The sequence below is a fragment of the Parus major genome, chromosome 11 (assembly GCF_001522545.3).
Source record: "Parus major isolate Abel chromosome 11, Parus_major1.1, whole genome shotgun sequence".
Classification (NCBI taxonomy): Eukaryota; Metazoa; Chordata; class Aves; order Passeriformes; family Paridae; genus Parus; species Parus major.
Window position 1 is genome coordinate 5,193,213 of NC_031780.1, and position 20,918 is coordinate 5,214,130.

General features: G+C 40.0%; 1 long non-coding RNA gene across 9 annotated transcripts in view; it reads left to right on the forward strand.

The window, feature by feature from the left end:
* Positions 1-20,918, forward strand: part of LOC107210020 — a 204,986-nt gene that overhangs the window by 70,521 nt on the left and 113,547 nt on the right. For all 9 annotated transcript variants that reach the window (XR_004499070.1, XR_004499068.1, XR_004499069.1 and 6 more), the window contains one exon: positions 12,035-12,139. This is a non-coding gene — a long non-coding RNA (uncharacterized LOC107210020). The remainder of the gene's footprint in view (positions 1-12,034; positions 12,140-20,918) is intronic.

A 20,918-nucleotide genomic window follows, 5' to 3' on the forward strand; every position in this document is an offset into this window, starting at 1 on the left:
TCTTCATAAAGACTTCTTTTTCCTGTGGTACCTTACAGCTCTTCAGATGGGGCAGCTCACAAAGACAGCAATTTCTTTCTAAGGGCATTAAATGCTTGCTAAAGGTTTCAAATTGCCTGCCTTTCACTACTAAAGTTTCCTTTCAACTAAGCAAAAACCTGCAGCCCATCCTGCCACCACCTTACTCACACGTGGAGCTTAAGACTGTGGTGATGTTTCCATCCCACTGCTGGAAACACGGTGGGGAAGGGTTCTCACATCTCTCTCCTGTTCCTTGGGACACAGGAGTGACAGCTGTGTTACTGAGATGTGACCTTGCTGTGGCACTTGTGAAGGACTGGCAGGGTGATAATATAGGAAGAGAACAGAGCAGGGTAATTCCCTTGCAACTCAGAAAATGGCATTTGCATTATTTTTTCCTGGGAGTGTCTGCACTCCACCTCAGGAGTTATCTATCCATAGCTTTTAAATTGCTGCTTGTATCAGTGTGTTTACAACTTTAAGGGCTCTGAAGAGCTGTCATACATACCAGTTTTTGAGTGCTTATTTAGAAGTGATATGTATTTACAATAGTCAAATGATAGTATGAATGATATGCTGTGCACGCAAGGAGCAACCAGGCTGGGAAATTGGTGCAAGAGATGTGTTGGATTGAAGAAAACATCTTGAAATGCTACAGTAATGAGCATGGAACCCCAGAATCAAAGCTTTCGGAAATCTGGACTCTGCTGATATTTCTCAGCTTGGAATTCTTCTCTTTTTTCTTTCCAATAAAAGGATTTGGTGATGTACTCCTTGCACTGCTTTGGTGAGACACCACTTTGTAGGAAAACCCACCTAATAAGTGTCAGCTGCAGGAAGGTATCACTGACCTCTTCAATCCCTTGAAGCTGCACACTCTGGCATCTTTAGGAGTATATTTTCCCTCTATAGTTATTTTTATGACAATTTAACTCCATGAGTTTGCTCATTCTTGAATGTGCAAAGCCAGGAAGCAGAGCAGGGTATCACCAGGTATGTGGGTACTGCCTGACCTGCAGTGGGAACCTTCACCTGTAGATTTGCTTGGAGTGGGAAGCTGGATGGCTTCTGTACATTCATTTTGAATTTTCAGCTGTTTAGCTCTCTCTCTAGGAAGTTCTTAGAATAAGTTCATCAATCATTCAATTTCATAGGAATGAAACACCAGCATGGGTTTCTGTTCAGCAAATGCTGAATTGTATTCTGACAATTTTGAGGATAAGGGAAGCCATAATCACAAAGAAGTGTAAGTGTTCTATGTACTTTCTCTAAGGAGAAAAGCAAGGGTTCTGGAATTCATAAACAAGTCAACCCAATCACTATTCCTGAAAATACAGTGGAACAAGTCTTAAAAAATATCTTTCTAACTATTCAGATGATAAGAGAGTTGTAAAAGATAATGTGAGATTGAAGTGATTTGTTCTAAGCAAATCCATCTGATTTCTTTCTCTGAAAAAATAACTAGCCTGGGGAAAGGGGTAAGATGTTGCTGAATTGTCCTGATTTCAGCTTTTGGTTTTGTCACACATAATGTCCTTGTGGGCAAAAAAAAATTGCAGTGGAATGTGCACAGCTAAAGAACTACACTGGGCACTGTATTTTACATATCAGGAAATCAAATTAAGTTGAATGGAGGGTGACAGGAAAATCTGAAATTTATAGAACATGATCTATGAAGAAAAATTGTGGGAACTGATAAACCTACAGAGAAATCATCTTGATAGTCTTTCCAATATGAGAAAGTTACGCAAAGGCTGGTGCTTATTGTTCTCCCTCCACTTGAGGGAATTCAAAAGAAACCAATTTAATTTTCAGCCAAGATGCATTAGGATGACTGGGAGGAAAACTTTCTAACCACAAGGGGAATTGAGTAATGATGCAGACTTCATCAGAGGGTTCCCAGAACAGGGCAGACAGATGTTAGGGGGGTCTGGCACTACTAACGATTCCAAGGCTGGGGAGGTCCTACCCAGGCCCAGGTTATTACCTGAGAACAGCAGCCCGGGAGGAAAGAGTAAAAGCTGCTGCCAAGAGACTGAGAATGAGCAGTGGTTTTATCAGATGGTGATAAATAGCTATTTCTTAGAGATGGGGATGATATTAGTTTCTAAAAAAATAACACTCTTTCATCCTGAATTGATGGTGATATATACATTTTAATACATGTAGGAAGGCACAATGTAAAATGTTATAAAGACACAGCATGCTAGTGATAGTCTATCACAGACTCTATTTATATATTGTGATAATAGCCCTAACTTCTTATTTTAAGCATCAGTTACACTGTGATCTAATAAAAGATTAGGGTTTTCTAAAGTAACTTTTACTAGATTTACATACATTTTTAGTTCACATAGAAATTTTTGTAGGACTCCTGAGAACTTACAATAATAGGACAGTAGAGAATGATGCAGAATTCATTTTAATTTGCTTGTCTTGGAATGCCCTTTGCTGTTTATATTACAAATTTCAATATACATCTCAGAGGATCAGAGCAAGTATAAATATCCATACCAATTTTAAAATGTACCATTTTTAGAACCTGTCATATATTTTCTGGTAAGGCATGCTATTCATCATCTTCTGAGAACCATTTTTCTTAGAAATATGTAAAAGCATATATACAGCTAATGTACAGCATCCCAAAAGCTGTAGCTAGGAACATAAATTAAGCCCAAAGTGCTCAATTTTAACTGTACCTTGCTTTTCGACAGCAGTTGGCTGTGATCTGAGAGTGCTTTCAAATGTGAATGAGATGAGTTTCACAAAGTTCCAAAGAAGTTGATAGCTGTTATTTGGCTTATGTCTATTATTTTGTAATATCATCCTCCAGAGAAAATGCTGATATTATTACCCACCTTGCTTCTGAATCCTAAACTGAAAATCTGGTTATGTGTCTATGGTCATTTAAAAGTTTATTCTCTTTCTTCCCCTGTCTCCTTACTTTCTGTAACTTCTAGTACTGAAATGAGCAGCAGAACGACATTAACATCATAATTTTTTGTGCATGGAGATTTCTACAGCTTTTGGTCACTCTCAGTGAGTCTTTATTCTAAAAAAACATACCCAGACAATGTGTAGTGTGGAATTACTCAGTTGTGGGATATCACTTTGGTGTGCTGTCCCTTGGCTGTTCTCATTTCCACTTGCTCCTTGGCAGTGACCTGTCTGCAGTTGCAGCTGAGATGACTTCAAAAGTTTCTATCAATAACAACACACAGAAACACATGAGAAGAAATATAAATTACTGGTAATGGTGGTGCTCAGGAGTGCTGAGCCTTTAGCTCATTTGTTGAGCTGTTAAATATTGCCACTTTTGTATACTAAGAAAAAAAAAAAAAGGAAACCTCACTAAATCAAAAACTTCTCATTTTGTATTCCATAAAAGCATTTGTTTGCTCTTTCATTCCCCATTCTCTCTGCCATAGAGGTCATCTGTGGTGTGTCTGTTGAGATCCTCAGCAGCCAAAATGTATTAGAGCTGCCACGAAGTTGATTAAATTGACTAAAAACGTGTCAAAAATGGCTAGCAGAACACTACTGCTGGGTTATTTTATGCTGTGCTACAGATTTTAAACAGTTAAGAAAACCAATTAGCATTAAGCAAGCGTACAATACCATTTTGTTCTGTAATTCTACCTGTCACTTTTTTATTTCCCATTTCATTCTCATCTTTCTTCATAATTGGATACAAAAATACTAAGCTATAACTACTTGTGCGAAGAAAGATGAGAGGCAGACCCTGAACAGATCAGCGTGTGCGTGAGGAGCTGTGCCTTGTGCAAACCCAAAACCAGTTGGAAAGTGATGATTCAGCCAGCAATGTACAGTGTGATGGATGGGATGGACTGGGAGGCCAGAAAGAGCTGAGTTGTGTGGCTGAGCTGCTCCAATGGTCACTGTGTTTTACAGACCAGTGCTTGCACCTCTGCATTGGCCAGTGTCTGCTGAGGAAACTGCAGTAGCCATAAAATACTCAGCAATATCCTATATATAACAAAGAAGATTTGAAGACAAGGACACTGGATTATGTATTTGATTCTTTTGCTTTACTGAGAACATGAAAAAAACCAAAAAGCAGGTGGCCAGTGCCACTGATGTAACGTCTCCTTTGACACAGATTGCATTCCAGCATTTTTAATAACCCATTTTCACAAGGGTGGGGTGATGAGGATGCTCTAAATATTCTGTGATTATTTTTTTTTAAAGGGCTTGCAGAGCAGGCAGAAGGCAGCCCTATTTGCTTGTCTGATGTACTTGAAAATCCTCCAGGCACATGGGTGAAGGCACTTGTTTATGGGCATCATTTCCAGATGCACTTTGCAATCAGTAATGCAGTATTGCATGAAGTTCTGTTGCTGTGGGTAATTCCTGCAGTATGTAACTGGTGGATTTCTGATTTTTCAAGGAAGGAGAGGTCTCTCCTTATTTCTAATAGAGAAAGATGTATCAAACATTCTCTTTACAAATACTGATGAACGAATGGAGTGTTTTCTGCCTTGGTCAAATATAACAGGAACATTTGTGACATTTTTATTATGTCACTGTACTTCTTTAGTTAAATACTTCAACTATTTTTGGTTCTCATTTCTGTAATTTTGCTTTTGCTTCAGTAGCTTGCACTGACTGCACTGTGAGAAGAGCCTTGTCCTTTTTTGCACTCCTTTTCGTGTGTGGTGTGGAACTTTGCACTTTTCTGCACTTTCCATGGCACCAGCATTGGTGTTGCTTTTTTCTTTCAGACTTGCAATATCTCTGGATCATTTATGCTTTATTTAGAGTGCTGAATTTTTTCCTTCCCATCCATCCTTGAACTTCAACTCTGCCAGAGAGATTCATGGGACTGAAGGAGGAAATGTTTTCCCACCATCAGAGTGGAAACTGGTTTATCCCAAATCCATCTTTGCCTTCTCTTCTGAGGCTAAAAAGAATGTCCAAATTATGAGTCTGCTCTTTCAGTGATAAGATTTTCTTTGTTGTCTTTTCTTGCATTCAGAAGTGTCTAAACAACTTTAAATTAATTAAAGGTAATAAAAATAGCCAATAATTTATGCCCACATCAGATTGTATGACTCTGCCATTGCTCATGTGTATTTTGGAGGTGATTCACTTCCAGAATTTCTTTGACCCCTTAACCAGAACAGAGGGACAGACTGACATAGCTGTAACCACAGCTCAAGGTCAGTGTAATTAATATTATTTCATATGCAGCTTTTAATTCAAAGAACTTGAGGGATAGGCTCCCAGTTTATCCAAAACTTATAACTCAAGTGTATGAAGTCAGGAGTCAGCTGCCAGAGCTAAGGCTAAGAATGCACTTTAGGTTTTTTTCTGAACTGGGGAGCACTCTTATTCCCTCATAATATAATATTTTGCACAACCCAAACATGTAGGTCAAGAGGCCAGAAAATTAGCACCGAGTTATAGCACTCCTGTAAGGGGGTTTGATGAAAATAAAACCTAAAACCATTCATATGTTTTAGATGGTTTCCCTTCCCTCCATTCATGCATTGATACAGAACAGCTGGTCCTGAAACCTGGCTGCATATTTGCTAAACGGGAACAGATTACTAAATCAAATTTGTTGACCAATTTTCAAGTATGTGGCCTTGAGATATTAACAAAAAAAAAAACCCAAAAAAACAAAACCAAAAAGATGGAGGGGGGTTTGCATTGCCTAAAGAGAGAAGGGGTAAGAGGCCAGTGATAGGAACATTTCATGCTGGTGGGATTTGGTGAGGGGGGAGGGAATGTAATCGCTAACTTTCGCGTGAGTACCCAGCTAAAACCTCAGGGAATTTTATATAGTGCATGTTGTCAGTATTTTAATCATCCACAGCTGTCAAAACTCTTGTAACCCGCCTCTTCTATTTAAAATGTGTCTTCTAGGCATAAAATAATTAAAGGTGCAGGACCATAAGGTAGGCTCAGAGCCGCTGCAATGTGACAAAACTCCACATATGAAAGGCATTATTTCAGGAAGTTTTAAATATAAATTTTGTTTTGTCAGAAGGCTGCAGGGCACACATTTTCTATACTGTCAAACTTGATAGTAACAATATTTATATTTCAAATAAAAAGATTAAATTGCAGTCTTATGTGTTTCTGGTTTTCACATAGTTTTTACCAGTGTATCATAGTGTTCCATATCAGTGTGTCATCGAAACTTTTTTTTTTGCTGACACCAGTTTTGCTTTATTGTAATATTAAGTCTTGTACTGTCACTCCCTGAATTGAAATAATGAGGGCAGACAGTAGTTTAGTTGACTAGTCTGTATCTTCCCTTTCCACCCCCCCACAAAAAAAAAATTCCCCTGAAAACAACAGAAAACAAAGATGAATTCATTCAGAAAGGCAGTTGTAAAGACAGAGATTTGGAGTCTACAGATATAAAATGGTTTTGTGTGTGTGCAGCTGTTTGTGCAGCCTTGTGTCATCCTTGTGCCCAAGACCCCACCTTGCAAAGCTGCCTTCATGTGCCTACCAAGTGATGTTCACTTTGCAAAATAATTAAAACTTAATGGAGAATAGGGATGAAAGAGGAGGGGAGAGCAGCATAATTTCAGAATATTTTCAGCTTTATTTGTTTATTTTTAATATTAAAAGAACTAACCCAAAAAAGAGTGTCTTGATTGGTTTGAGCTGGCTGGCTGGCAAGACTTTTGTGCCACTGCTTTTTTTCCTGTTAGTTTTCAACTTTCTGCTGGTGCCCATAGGCCCTTTTTGCTGTTCATTGTTCAGAGCTCGAGCCCAGGGTTGGGCCAGTGTCATCTGTGCAGCATCAGGGCTTGACAGAACAATGGGGAGAAATGGGAAGGGGCTCTGACTCAGGCTCGTGTTGGAATGGCCAGTTGGGGTCACTGGGGCTGGGTTTGCTCCTTTTGGGTCGAAATCTGAATATTTTGTCACAGCCCTTGCAACTGGCCAAGGCTTTCTGTGCTAACTCCCCTGGTTTCACCTCTGTGTGATGGTGAGGATTTTCCCCCCTGTGTCTGACAGTGCTGGCTGATGTGTAACAGCTTCTCTGACCGTGATCTCTTTGGTGAATTGGGCTTACCAGAAAACTGATCAAAAATCTGTATGTTACAGCAATTCTTCCAGAGCTGCCAACATCTTAGGTGTGATATGGGCTTCATTCTTCTCTCTCTGTGTTTCTGCACATTGGCCCTTATTTCTGTCACTTTAAGCCTTTGGTCTGTCATTTGGCCAGTCAATTTACAATAATGAAAGTTTTGAGTCTTTTACTTTAATAAAGCGAATTTTGAGGTTTGTTTTGTTTTGTTTTAATTGCTACTGATATACCTCAATAAACATATTTTATTTCCTTCCATAACCAGTCAAGAAGTTTCTGGTCCATTACAGAAATTACTGGAAAGCTTCACAGACTGTATAAAGTACATGATGTTGAAATGTGAGTGAAAAGATTGTGTTCAGTGAAGAACAGACATGTCTTTTCCATGTATACATCCGTGTCTCTGTACACCAAGCTCCTAAATGCTTTGCAGGATTAATCAAAATAGGGACAATAGGGGAAGATATTTAGAAGTAAAGTTATGTACAAGTGGAAGACTCTTGTATAGAAAAGAAGACAACAGGTGGCACTACCCATTCTGTCCTCACAGTCTGATCTCAGTTCACACTCCCAGACATATTTTTTTTCCAGTTTGAACTGATGGATATACAAATCAGACTATTGCAGCACACACATCTCAAATGAGGGAAACATCTGGTTTCATTACACCAGGTAACACCTGCATGAAATTACATCTATGTGGAAAGTCCTTTAACAGAATTTAGTAATTAAAGTGAGGCAATCTAATCAAAGAAAGGCATAGAGAAGGTGATACATGAAGGTTTGTTCTCTGCCACGTAAATAAACTGCATTAGTATATTGGGTCTTTCAAGAAACAGTTAACATCAACAGCTTGCAATTGAATAGATTTCATGTTAAAAACAGCCTTCCACACTATATCCCCAATATATATTCTGATCTTCCAAACAGATCTCCAGGGTGTTGTTTGGATTTATTGCACTTAATAGCATATTGTTTGGAGTGTACAATGTGTGGGTCCAACCGAGTTTTACTGGGGGATTCTGTGGCTCAATTTCCTTTCAATATGTAGCTGTGTCCTTTTCAAATTTTGCTTTAAAGCCTTGTGCAGACTTTCCTTCATACCTTATCAACTGGTTTTTAAAATGTCAAGGCTGACCTTGACCTGAGCATCAGCAAGGAGCTCCCCCAGAGGAGGAACTGGGGGGCTCTGTGGTACTTGGGGGTTTCTCTGTGAGTTATCACTGTGCAGTGTCAGAGCCTGCACCACCTCAAAGTGGAGCTTCTGGAATCAATTCTTAGTTCTCCTGTGATGCTCAGGAAAGGAGATGGTTTCTCTGTCCTGGACTGGGTTCTGTGTCAGCCCTACCAAGTGTCCAGGCGCTTCTGGCTTTGTTTGCCTGAGATTTTACCATCTGGCAGTGTCACCTGGAAGGCATAAATAAAGCCATTGTTTTGGGGGTTCTGTCAGGGGCTGCATATAATTTTCTTATGAGAAAGTATCGAAGAAAGGATCCTGCAGAAATCACAAAAAATTTGCTGCTACTGTTAGTGATAAAGGACAGCAAGGTTAGCACTCCTAGCTTTAGGATGAGTTCCAGCAGTTCTTTATGGGGCTGACTAACATTTTTTCCCATACTTTTTTTTTTTTCTCTGAAAGCTGATTTTTTGACCAGAGTAAAAAAAAAAAAAAATTACATGCAAAATTTTCATCTTGGAAATTAATGCCCTTGCCAAGATTAGTAAGTTTTCCAAAACTTCCCTGGAGAAAGAATAATCCTTAGAGCATAGCTGGAAGTCAAGGACTCATCTTGGAAGTCAGCTTTTTGGTAGAGTGTTTCCCTGCCTGCTCTTGAAACAGCACATTGTTAATCACCTGACCTTTGAATGAATGCAGCTGATTTGTTCAGGCACTTTCATCCACGTTAATCCAGATGTGCCTTTTTAAACCATGTTCCTCCTGTTGATGGATTGATGTTCTGGGAATCCCTTTCTGTGCATGTCCCCCCTAGGCTGGGCCACAGAGCAGGGCAGGGTTTGGGTGAGCCGGGAGCTGGGGAGCCCAAAGGTCACCTTGCCATCCTTTTTGACAGGAGAATGTTTTACACTGGCTGCCTGTGCTGATTGCTGCTGCTGCTCTCTTTTGCCACAAGCGAGGGCCAAAAACATCTTTTTGTGTGGTAGAGCCAGGAGCAACCTTCAATGTCTCTCTTGGACAAGTGCTTTCACCACTTCATGCTTCAATCCCAGAGTCAAGTGAGTGCATGGAATTGTGTCTCCACAATACCCCAAAAAAGTCTTTTCCTCCTTCTCCAGCATCTGTAGATACAGTTGAGATAGTGTTCCCTTGCTGTTTAAAAAGGAAAATAAAAAAAAAAAGATAAGAAAAACAAAGAAGGCAGTGGCGATAAACTTTCTGCAGAGCTTTAGCCTACCAAAGATTTAAAGGATTGACATTTGCATTACATTTTTCCCCCACCCAGTCCTCCTCATTAGCTGGATATCTTTATTCTCTAAATATTTACCACCTAAACCAAATTTACAGTTTAATTTGCTGCATAAAATCATTTATTGACTGATAAAGCTCATTACTAAGGCCTAGCCCAAGCTGTAGCCTGCCACGACAGTTTTAATTCTTATAGCAGCAGGCTACTGCAGGAGAAAAACAATCCTGTCACGTTAACGGCAGGGGTCTGAATTATTCAAATACACTAAATCCTCCCAGAACAGTTCCCCTGCTCATAATTTGTCTTTTCCCAGCAACAATTAACTAGCAATATTCAAAGTTAACAATGCCAACTCTTTTGAAGTCTCAAGGAAAATGGAAATACACACATGCAAGAAACGTTTTTAGAGAGGAATGCATTAAAAGGCCAATGCTGGGAGACTTCTAGGGAATATAATCAGTTAAATGGACCCACTGCTTTCTCTAGCCCAGAAGGAATTTGGTGGATATCTGTGTGTGTGCACATGGGTTGGGTGCTGAGTTCTGGTGTCAGGTGGCACAGATGCTGGGCTGCTTACACCTGCCAGTGGCCCTTTCCATGGCACTCCTGATGGCTGATTGTTCATTTTGCTGATCTCAGAGAAAGAGATTCCTCTTCCATCTCCTCTCTTCTGTCAGAGCTTTTGCTGTCATCATGATTATGAGTTACTGTAAATAATTGCAGCACTAAGTGTAACATACTGGGGCAAAACCGTGCAATAGGCAATGAAAAGAGTGGAAACAGATCTGTGTGGATGTTCCTGTTATGGGTCACCTTGATGAAGCTGAAGGTCTGAATCTGTCCCAGTTAGGAGACTCAGAGCATTGTGTCCAAGTCAGCCCATGGAATTTAGGCTGCCAGGTGGTCTTCACATGAGTCTCCAAATTAGGGCAATTTACGAAGGCAAGGCAAACTGAGGCTGTCTGATCTGCTTTGGTTGTTAACACACTGGGCAATTTGATTTGCAAAACAGGGTTTAATGTTTTCATAATTTGCTTTTCTTACTGGCTCTGTTGGGTGATGGACCCACTCCTGCATCCATGAACAAGGAGGGGTTTGAGATCACTCCAGGGACAGTGAGAAGGAGCTCTAATTCCCTGTAAGGATAGTTTAATTCCACAGAGGACAATCCAATTCAGGTTTGTCCTTCTGTATGTGTGACAACCACAGCCCATATATCACAGTCAATGATGGGCAACAGGAAAGTCTTTAGCTTTCTGGTGTCTCCTATAAATATTGCTTCTACATAGCACTTTATACTCTTTCAGAATTGTAGGTCCATATTTCCCCTGTCCCATTCATTTTCCCCCTTCAATTTCTGTGGCAGTTCCAGTACAGAATAGCTTCTTGTGCAGGCCTTCAAAGTGAAAATGATGGCTCCAATTTGTGACCAAATAGCTTTGACATTGTCTGTACGTTTGCTTGAGTTTATAAAAGACTTTGGTTTTCTTATTTAATCCTTTGATGTAGAAGCTGTCTGAAAAATCAGTAATTCTTTCTGGTGTTCCCTTAGTGAAAATTTTAACTCTCCCATGAAATTCTCAGTTTTTAAACTCATAATGTGTCTTTTTATCCCTTCCTACAGCACACTGAGTGCTTTAATGCTGTGAAATCTTAGATCTCTGTGAAAGTGCATAAAGATAGTAGGAAGTTAAAATATATAAAAAGAATACAGAAGATTGTGTATTATTTGCTACTCATCTATATTTATCAGCATTTCATAAGATGTGGGCCACAGCTCTTCTAGTGGTGGTCTGCCAAACGACTGAAATTCCCCTTCATTCCCATTTAATTTAAAGGTTAAATCTGTGTTTCTAGTCCATTCCCTGGGTGGTGTTTGAGTGGGCAGTAGCACCTGCTGAATTGATATGTCCTTATTTGATCTGATCTCTCCAGTGAGGAATGTATGTGCCACAGGAACAGAGGGCACTACAGAAGGTTATGTATGTACTTTCTGAGTAGCTATAATCTCTCCTATTCATACACCCACAACAGTGGAACTGGACTTTGTCTCTAAAACCTCCATTGCTGAAGATAAAAGGGAATTATCAGTAGGACTGAGGCTCCTACCCAGTTTGGACTGGCAGTGTTAGGATTGATCTCTGATATGTGCTCATGTGTGTGCTCTCCCTGGGTGCTGTATGTGCTGAGATTCCCTCTGGTACCTGAGAGCAGTGAGGGGACTCTGCTGGTGCTGATTTGCCCCAGCAGCAATGGGCAGTGTTAGAAATGTGTCCTTACTGGACACTTGCCCACTGTCAGTGTCCTCTTCTGTTCTGCTGGCATGCTGCCATTGCAGCTAAAGCCATCCTTTGTAGTTTAAACACAGCTGTGATGGATAATCCACTGAAAACTCTTTCTTTTTCATTTATAGTGAAGGTAATTTTAAAACATCACCTTCTCTCATAGAAATTTTCCATGTTCACAGATTACTTATCATCCTCATGTTTCCTTTACTTTTGTGCTGTCTTTTCAGATGGGTTTCTCATCTCACCTTTCTGGAATACCTGTGGTGTCACCTCTTTGTCCTGTAACAGCTTTATGGTAAAGACTGAGTAGACCTTGGGCATTCTGAAACCAGGTACCTTGTTCAGCTGTCTCAGAACAAGTTTTATCAGAAGACATTTATGCAGAATTGCTGAGAGTAACTTGCAGATAAAGCCTAACTTCGAACTTCCCATCTCCTTAGCTCCTCTTTCTTTAGAATCTCAGACACTTTTTTGTATTTATCTCTGCTTCTGCTATGCCAGACCTCAGGGCAGTCACCAGACTGTTAGTTTGTCTCTGGTTGAAAAGCAGCAGCTGGCCCACGTGCAGTTCACCTGTGCAGTGTCAGTGGTCTCCACCGTGCCTGGAGCTGGTGGATCCGGCGCTCGCAGCTCCCATCAGTGGGGCACAGCCAGTTCAGTGGAGATGTGTTGGTCTGCACTGCCTGGGAGCCCCGTGCTGCAATCCCAGATCACTCATTTCCAGCTCCCTTTGACCGTCTGCCCCTGGTTGTCACAGGCTAGAACGAAGCTGTGGGGAATTTGACCTGTGCTTGTTTATTCCGAACGTGCCCACAGCCGCAGTAAACCCTCGCTGCTCCGAACATGCTGTTCCAGCTCCTCTCTGTGTCTGAGGCTTGGAGACTGAAGCTGGTTAATTGTGGCAAATGTGGTTTTCTGGGACATCTAAGGGTTATGTCACTTTTCTAAAAATCTCTTTGATCTTGAATCAAAAGAAGGGGGTGGGTTTTTAACGTCATCTTAACTGTGTGGCTTTTACAAATTAAAAACCTACTTGAAATTGGTTATACAATATGTGCTTGTGTTTCTCTAAGACTGATGAGACCACCTTTGACTCTAAGCTGCTTTTTCTAGCAGATCATCAGGAAAACTCTGGTAATGAACAGTTAGGAAAAGCTAGAGGGAGCTTTTGAAATAAGAACTGTGCTTTTCTCTGTATTTTGTGAGCCAAGGCTTTAATTTACAATAAACACAGAAAGGGCAGATATGAAGCTGCTAGTGTGCCATCTCATGTCAGTAAATAAAGTAGTAGAAAGAAATACATATTTATCCTGTCCTTGTCACTAGAATCATCGCAGTCATAAGTAATTAGTATCTGGAGTCATAATCATATCCCACTGATTTGGCCAGAATCTTAGAAATTACTAACTTTGGATTAAACTGATTGTGTCTTATTACCTTGTAGCTCTATAAGCATTTACAAGATCTCAGAAATTTTTTTCTCAATTGTTTGCACCTTATAAACCCATTTATGTAAGTTGTGAGCTGGGACCATGTGGCTGAGAAGGGTTTTAAATTAATGGAGCCTTTCCTGTAGACCTGATAGGCTTCACTACAGGAAATGCAAGCCTATTGAATACTGTTCTTGACATATTTCTGTGTAGATTCCTTTGGAGTAGTCTCTGGACCTCAAAATATCTCTGAAATACAAGCGGGAAATCACTTGTCTAATTTATGGAATGTATTTTGCATTTTCTGAAGTGTGTGAAATGTATAAAATGTGTTTTTATCCAGTTTAAAAATCAGGTTTTGGATCTCTTGTACCTTATAACACAAGCACAAAACAGCCTCTGTTGCCCAAATTATGCTTTGGCTGTCAGAATTTTATGGAAGAACAATACTGATGAATTCCCCTTTCCTAGAAAAATGTGTTAATATTTCAAATAGTTTGTCAAACCTATCAGAGGTTTGAAATAAGAAAAGTAAGCCTTCCTTGAACAGTAATAATTATCACTGCCCTGATTGTTTGGAATAAACCAAAGATTGTCTGGATTAAACTAAAGAGCAAAAGCCTTGCTGGCACCCAGTTTTATGTAATACTCTTTTTGTGAAAGAAATAAGATTTCTTGTTGGGTATGTTCAAATGATGGTAATACCAGTCTGTTCTAGGCATAATTGATGATCATTATTTGTGTTACTTGCCAAAATATCTGCATCCAGGAAAGGAATTCAAATTTCATAACCTTATTTTATTTGGTTTCCTTGTAGGTGCTCTATTCACAACCACTGAATATGTTTAATCTCTCTTAAGTATGTGTACATGAGACAAAGATTACTATTACTCAAAGCAAGCAGTTCTTTGGTTTTGAGGATTAACTGAAAACAATTAAAGAGACTCTATTTTCTGTGAGATAAACTCCCCCCATCTTCTGAAAAAATCTGTCTTAACACAAGGACTGTGGTTTAGACACCCAGAATGACTAGCTGGTAATGGTAAATTTGATCAGGATTAAAAAAAAATTCCAGGAACCATTGGCAACCAGGATTTTTCTGAATTTCTTTGCAGATGGGGCTGTTTATTTTAAAAGCTGAGCAGGAACCATTTTGAGAAAATGGCACTTTGCTCTCTTTGCTAATGTGGGAAACGACCTGGCTCTGCATCGCTCCCAGTGCCAAAAATCTCCTGGTCTTCCACTGCTTGGGAGCTGTAGGCACGAAGTGGTGTTGAGATAAATGCCCCAGAGCAAGTGCCATGATCTCATGTCTCTGTAGGTATGACATACCCTTGTTGGCTCCTGCAGCCCTGTTTGACTCCAGGCTGCTGGGTACACCTCATTTCTTTTATCTGAGCTTTTAAAAGGCTCATCTGATAAGGTCTGAGCAGCTTATGTGCACATCTGTTTTACTACACCTCAAACTTAGTTTTCTCTGTCCTAAATGGAGCTTTTCTGCCATTTAGTTCAAGAGCTACTTTGTGAGGAAGTTGGTCTTCTGTTCCTATTATTAAATACATGGGATTCTTTGGGGGCACATCACAGAGATTTGAGCTTTTCTTGTGTTGAATTCTGCTCCTGGATACAAATGCACAATTCCCAGAGTGATCTGCAGAGAATTAATCTGTCATTAGCAATATTGGGTGTAGTGCCTCTAATTCCCATGCACCACCCTGAAAATTTCCACCACCCCCACAAATGGAAAAGAAAAAGAGGACTATTCCATTTATTCTTTTTTATATGTAAATGAGACTTAAAATAATTGTTTGATAATGACATGGGTTTTTTGTTGTTGTTTGGAAATATCTCTTGACAATAATTTCTCCTGCAATTATTGTTGCTTAGTCCTATCCTTATAATTAAGGCCAAGAAAGTGTTGTTCATCACCTCATTAAATGCTTTCTCTTTCAGGATGCCTGACTCCCTTTAACACAGCCAAGAGCTGATAAAGCCACTTGTATGCAGAGCTGGCTGCCTGCAGATCTTTGATCTTTTTTTTCCCCCTTCTTCAAGAATATGACTTTGTGAAGTAGTTGGTGCTGCAGTTTCAGTTTGTTGTTTTAAACAGTTCAGTTGCTATAAATACTCATTCACTTTGATTTTCAATTGCCCTTGTAAGACAATTGTTTTCTTGTTGGATTCCCACTGAATAGATAGCCTTCCTGCCTTTTTCTTTTTTTAAAATATGATTAAAATCTAACCTGCTTTTTAAGCTTTTCCACAGCTCACTTCTTCCTGAAAAGGTGAAATTTTAGCCCTAACCAGTGCTAATGACTGAAGAATTCTTTGCACTTGTGTTATGCATTTCCCTTGGATTTAATGGTGGCAAAAGGAGTGAAGGAAATGTCCTGACAGAGGCCATGCAGGAAATCAGAAATATCTCTTGGACCTTTGTCAGAATCACTTGACAGAAATCTCACTTCATTCTGTTTTACTTTTCCTCCTTTCTGCATTTTTTTCTTTTTTTTTTGCATTGAATGTAGAGTTGTTCCAAAAATCTATTTCTAGAACCTTTTCCGTTGTCTGAGATATCAGTGGCTGTGCTCCTGCAGAGATTCTTGCCCCTGTGAACACCTTTGTGCACCCTGAATCCTCTGTCATCACTGAGGAGGGTGGTTGTGGAAACCTTAGCTAAGGGCTGAAGAAAGGAAATTTTAGCTGTTTTTAAAATTCAAGTACCTTAAAGGTCCTCCTGACCCACCATCCCCCTGAAGAAGCTCTCAGTTGTGTATCTAATATTGTAATTCACATCTTTCCAAGATCTGTAAGTTATATTTTTAATAGTATTATGCTTTAGAATAAATGAGCTTTTTGCTCTTTCAGGGCTCAGGATGAGGAACAAAATAAGAACCTTGATGAAACTCCAGCTAGGAGGAGAGAAGGGTACATCCTCTTGCTGTTTCCTGCCATGCCTCGCTATTCCTGGCGTGTTCACATTTCTTTTGTTTCATCCCTTACATGGTGCCTTTCATTCTGGAGCTCCTTTTTGTCTGTTTCTCCTCAGCTTCTCCCAGATGGAGCAAAGACCTTTACAAGTTTGAGGGACATACAAATGACACGACCTGAATTGGGAAGAGGGCTCATCCTCCCACTTGTGTGAGCATCCCGTTAGTGAGCTCGGAGCACACGCCACATAAGGTGTGTGTTTATATAAATGTGTGTGGGGAACAAAGTGCCCTCCTCTGGGACATTTCCTCTTCCAGACAGTTTAATAACAGCAGCTGAGATTGCTCCTTACACCTCTGCTTCATCTTATCCCATGGTAAGATAAAGTAACAGCCAGTGAATTAATAAGTCCACGGTGCTTTGTATTAGGCAAGTGCCGGTGCACTACACTGGCAATCATTTATTGACTATTATTCAGTGCTTTGTATAAATTTCATCTGCCTCATTAAAATTGCCTATCAATGATCAAGAATACAAAGGCAGCAGCACAGGTTTAGGATCGTGAGTCACTTTCCAAGGGGCTTCTCACCCACTAAAGTTAGCTTTTTTTGGTTCAGGGATTTTGATGAATTAGGGCCTAATGCCTGGGTGGAGCAGAGGGATTATTTTAGTAGTGATGAGTGCAGGTAGGGAAGCTCCTGAAACCAAAAGGAACAGCAGACATTCCTGGCTAAGCCACTTAACTGATTAAAATGACCCAGTGATTCATTTAAATAAGAGTTTACTTGCTCAGGCTTGAAGTGCCTAGTAATAGTTGATCTTGACTATTTGTTTAATCTAATTTAAGTGACTTTCAGTGTTGGAACAAACAGCTGTTTTTGCACCTGAAAGACTGTTGTTTAAAGTATGTTTAAATTATACACCATAACTTTCCCTCTTATACACTGTAGTCCTTGGCAAGAGAAGCTTTGGATGTTTCTGATGCTTTAATAAAGTGCAGTGTTGGTGGCAGGGAATAAAGTGAGCTTGTGGTGAATAGGAGTGGGACCATTTGTTTTGTGCTGAAGGAGGGGAGTGCCCTGGCACCGTCACCGTGGATCCTGTGAGAGGTTTGTGTTTGCAGCCTCTTGTGATGGTCCCAGGACATACTTTGCTGTTCAATTAAGAGCAACAGCTTCTGCAGCAGCTGAAGATGTTCAAGGAGAAAATGTCTACTGGGAATTGTTGTTAAATGTGAAGCCACCACTTGGACCAGGAGACTTAAGCAGTTTGGCAGTGCTGGTCTGGTCCCAGAGATGTCAGTGATCCACATGCTCCAAATCCTGCTCCTTACAGTATTTTCTGTCCCAGACATTCCCTGAGCCATACAAATGAAGGAATCTTCCAAATCATTGACTGAAGAGCCTGTCTCATGTTTACTTCTTATAATGTGCAGCTGGCCAGCCTTGCTTTTATCACTAAAGCCTATTAAATGAGTCACTGCTGCACGGCCGTGCGTTTCAGTGCCTTACAAATCCTGCAGAAGCCATGAGAGCAGCTTTAGAGTGGGAGCTACCTGGCAGCATAAATCTCTCAGACATTAGCTAAAATCCAGTCCAGACAGAGAAGTGAATTCCAGATGCTCAAGTGCACCTTGGCATGGATGCATTGTGCACATGGAAATAGGACTGTGCTCCTAAGAATCCTGGTTTTCTCAGCTCATATGGGCTACACCTGGACTCTGCTGACAGCACAGCCATGAAGGTTCACAGGAACAAATCTCAGCTGTCGCTTTGCTGTTTGTTCCTGGAAATATGTGAGGGGTCCTTTTGTTTCTTACATTGGGAAACCTAAATGTTCCCCCAGGAATTAATCTAGCACATGAACAATCAGTTGTTTGATTACCTTTAAAATTTCTTTTAACATCAATAGATGCATAGTAGAAATAAAGCAGAATGTTTTTCAAGATTTAATTTGACTGTCTGAAACCAAGCTAAATATTAGAAATAGAAATTTGAAGTACTGCCTTAACATTTAAATTGAGGAGCTTGATATCCTGAAGTGTTTGTTCTTCCTTATTCAGGTCACTGGGCAAAGGATTATCCAACACTGTTACTCTTGCCCTGTCTGGTCAAAGTAACGCTCATTTTTGCTATTTTTTCATCCTGCATTTGTTGGTTTTCTGGTGTGGAATCTATGATGCTAAACTGGTAGAATAGTTCTGACATTTTTTCATAATAATTTGTACTCAGATGATGAATTAAAGGTGGCTTCTGATTTAGTCTGTGCCTGTTGCACATTGTGATCAGCTCAGGAGACATAACTGGAAAAGCCATTTCTGTCTGTTGAAAAACAAGGCACTTCCATATCCCAAATCCATGAGGGCCAGGCTTCAGCATGAAACCATTTAACTCACTTTGGTACTAAAATCTTGCTTATATTAATGATTGAATAAATATCTTGTATGTGGATTATGGTTTGTGCTTGTCCAAACTGGTAATTTCCCCTAGAAGTAAAAGTTGCTGCTATCCATAAGTATATATAAGTTATATATATAGATATAACTTTATAATTATATATAACACTTCTGTTACTCCTGACTCATCCCAAGAGAAGTGAGAGAGGATATGTCCTGCTGCTGTGATGACTACCTGAGACATGAGCATGTTGTATTTTCTAGGAATATTTCTCTTGTGAAAAATGGCTTAAATTTCTTTTTCTGAACTGTGTTGGGATCAGGATGAAGCTGTGTGCATTTTGCTGTCCAACACACTCCTTTCCATATTCATCTTTAGTTTCCTGTATGACATTTCAAGCTTTTGAGCAATTTTGATTTCAGTAAAATTGAGCATTGCCTTTATCCCTTTCTATCTTATTTATTAACTTCTTCATCCCACATTCGTTGAGGACAAGCAGGGCTCCCACTGACTTTCATGGTGCAGAATAAACACCTTATATATGGCTGGGGTCATCAAATTTTGGTGTTTTTTTCAGGTGCATACATGTGTTTGATTCTCAGGTTATCAGTTATGAGAAATTTCAAAATCTCTCTTAATCAGGATTAGTACAGCCTGGGACATATTTGCCAAGGTTCTGTTTTGAAGCAAGTTTGCCAAGTATGGGTGAAGGGAAGGTTTAATCTCCATGGCAGTGTGTAACTTCCATGGAAAATGCTATGGTAACATATATGGGTTTTAGTGATACTGATCTCTTATGAATCATTATTATGTCCCATCAGCTTATTTTATTTAAATCATTGAAGATTAATAAAACAGTTGTGGCTTTTAGTGCAATCATTGTGGACTGCACTGGAGCTAAAATTTTGGTGGCAGAATTCCTGAGCTAACTGCTTTCCATTCACAAGTTAAATTTTAAAAACCATTATGATGATTAATCCTGGCTAATTATTGTTGTCATGAACACTAAACCAAATGTGGGCCTTCAGACTGTTTCATGTCTGCCTCATTGATTATTTTATTCCCTTCTTGAAATGTGTTATAGGAAGAGTGGTAGACTGTAGTCTTCATGACATGTCCTCAAGTGCTCTGGGAGTTAAACATCAATTTTTATTTACATTAACTAAACAAAAAAAATTAAAACAAAAGGTCTAAAAATCAGAATAAACGTAATCATCTAGTAGTCCAAAGTCTGGATCCCATGGTGCTTGTGGCTTACATAGTTTGTGGCTTTTAGCACATATGGGGAAGGAAAACAACTGAAACACTTCTTTCACCTTTCAGTGCTCAACCAGCATAGCCCATGTTCTGTTCATCCTTCTGTTCTCAGAGCCATGCACCTTAATTAGAATTCTGTGTAAAGAGTTCTGGGTGAGGTTCAGACTGAGCTCTGAGTTTTCTGATGCTGCCTTGGTCACTGAGATGATGCTGCAGTGGAGAATGAGCCATTCCTTCAGCAGCAGAGATGTGAAAATAAAAAAGGTTTCCTGTAATTCAGCCATTATCCTAATGGACTAATTCTCTGTAGTGACTTAAGACAATATTACTTCCTCATTTCCCTCCATTTTTTAAATTTCCCCCCCCCCTTCCCTGCCTCCTCCTCATTCTACCTTTCTGGGTGTCTTCTGACCCTCCCTAAATCTCAGGACATTTCATGTGTTTGCAGTCAGATGTTGCTGCTGCTCATACTCAGGTCCCTCCATTTCACTTGGATCAGCAGTGCTGTGAGCTGGCTCAGGAACATGATCCTCTACAGCTTCACAGCACTGCTGACACACATTCCTGAGAGTTTTGCTACAATTAAAGTTGATTTAAAAATCCAGGAGAGAAGGTGGTGATGCACCATTCCACCTGCTGTGTCTGGAGCAGGTAGCTCATTCTTGAGAGAGCCTTGTAGCTGCAGGAGAGCTGCATCTCCTGCGGGTGTTTGTGTAATCACAAGGGCTAAAATTGTATATTAGGTGGTGGAATTTGATCTGCACATGCAGGGGCAGATTGTAAATGTGGCACACTGAGGAGTACGCCTGTCAGATTTGCATGTCAGTATTCCATTGCTTGGGAAATGTGTAGGACATGGATTGAAATAGAGCCTTGGGGAAACTGCAGTTTTGTCCAAAGAAATGAAGATATACTAATTTCATATAATTGCACAGATATTTAGGAGGGTGCAACTCTGGAACAGGATCCAGTGTTTTCTTTGTCAGGTCCTGTCAGTGACAACAAATCAATCACAGTGCACAAACTTGAATTTCAGCTGGTAGATCCAGTCTCCATTGCTCCGCTGCTGTTCCTTCAGCCCTCTAATTACAACATGGCAC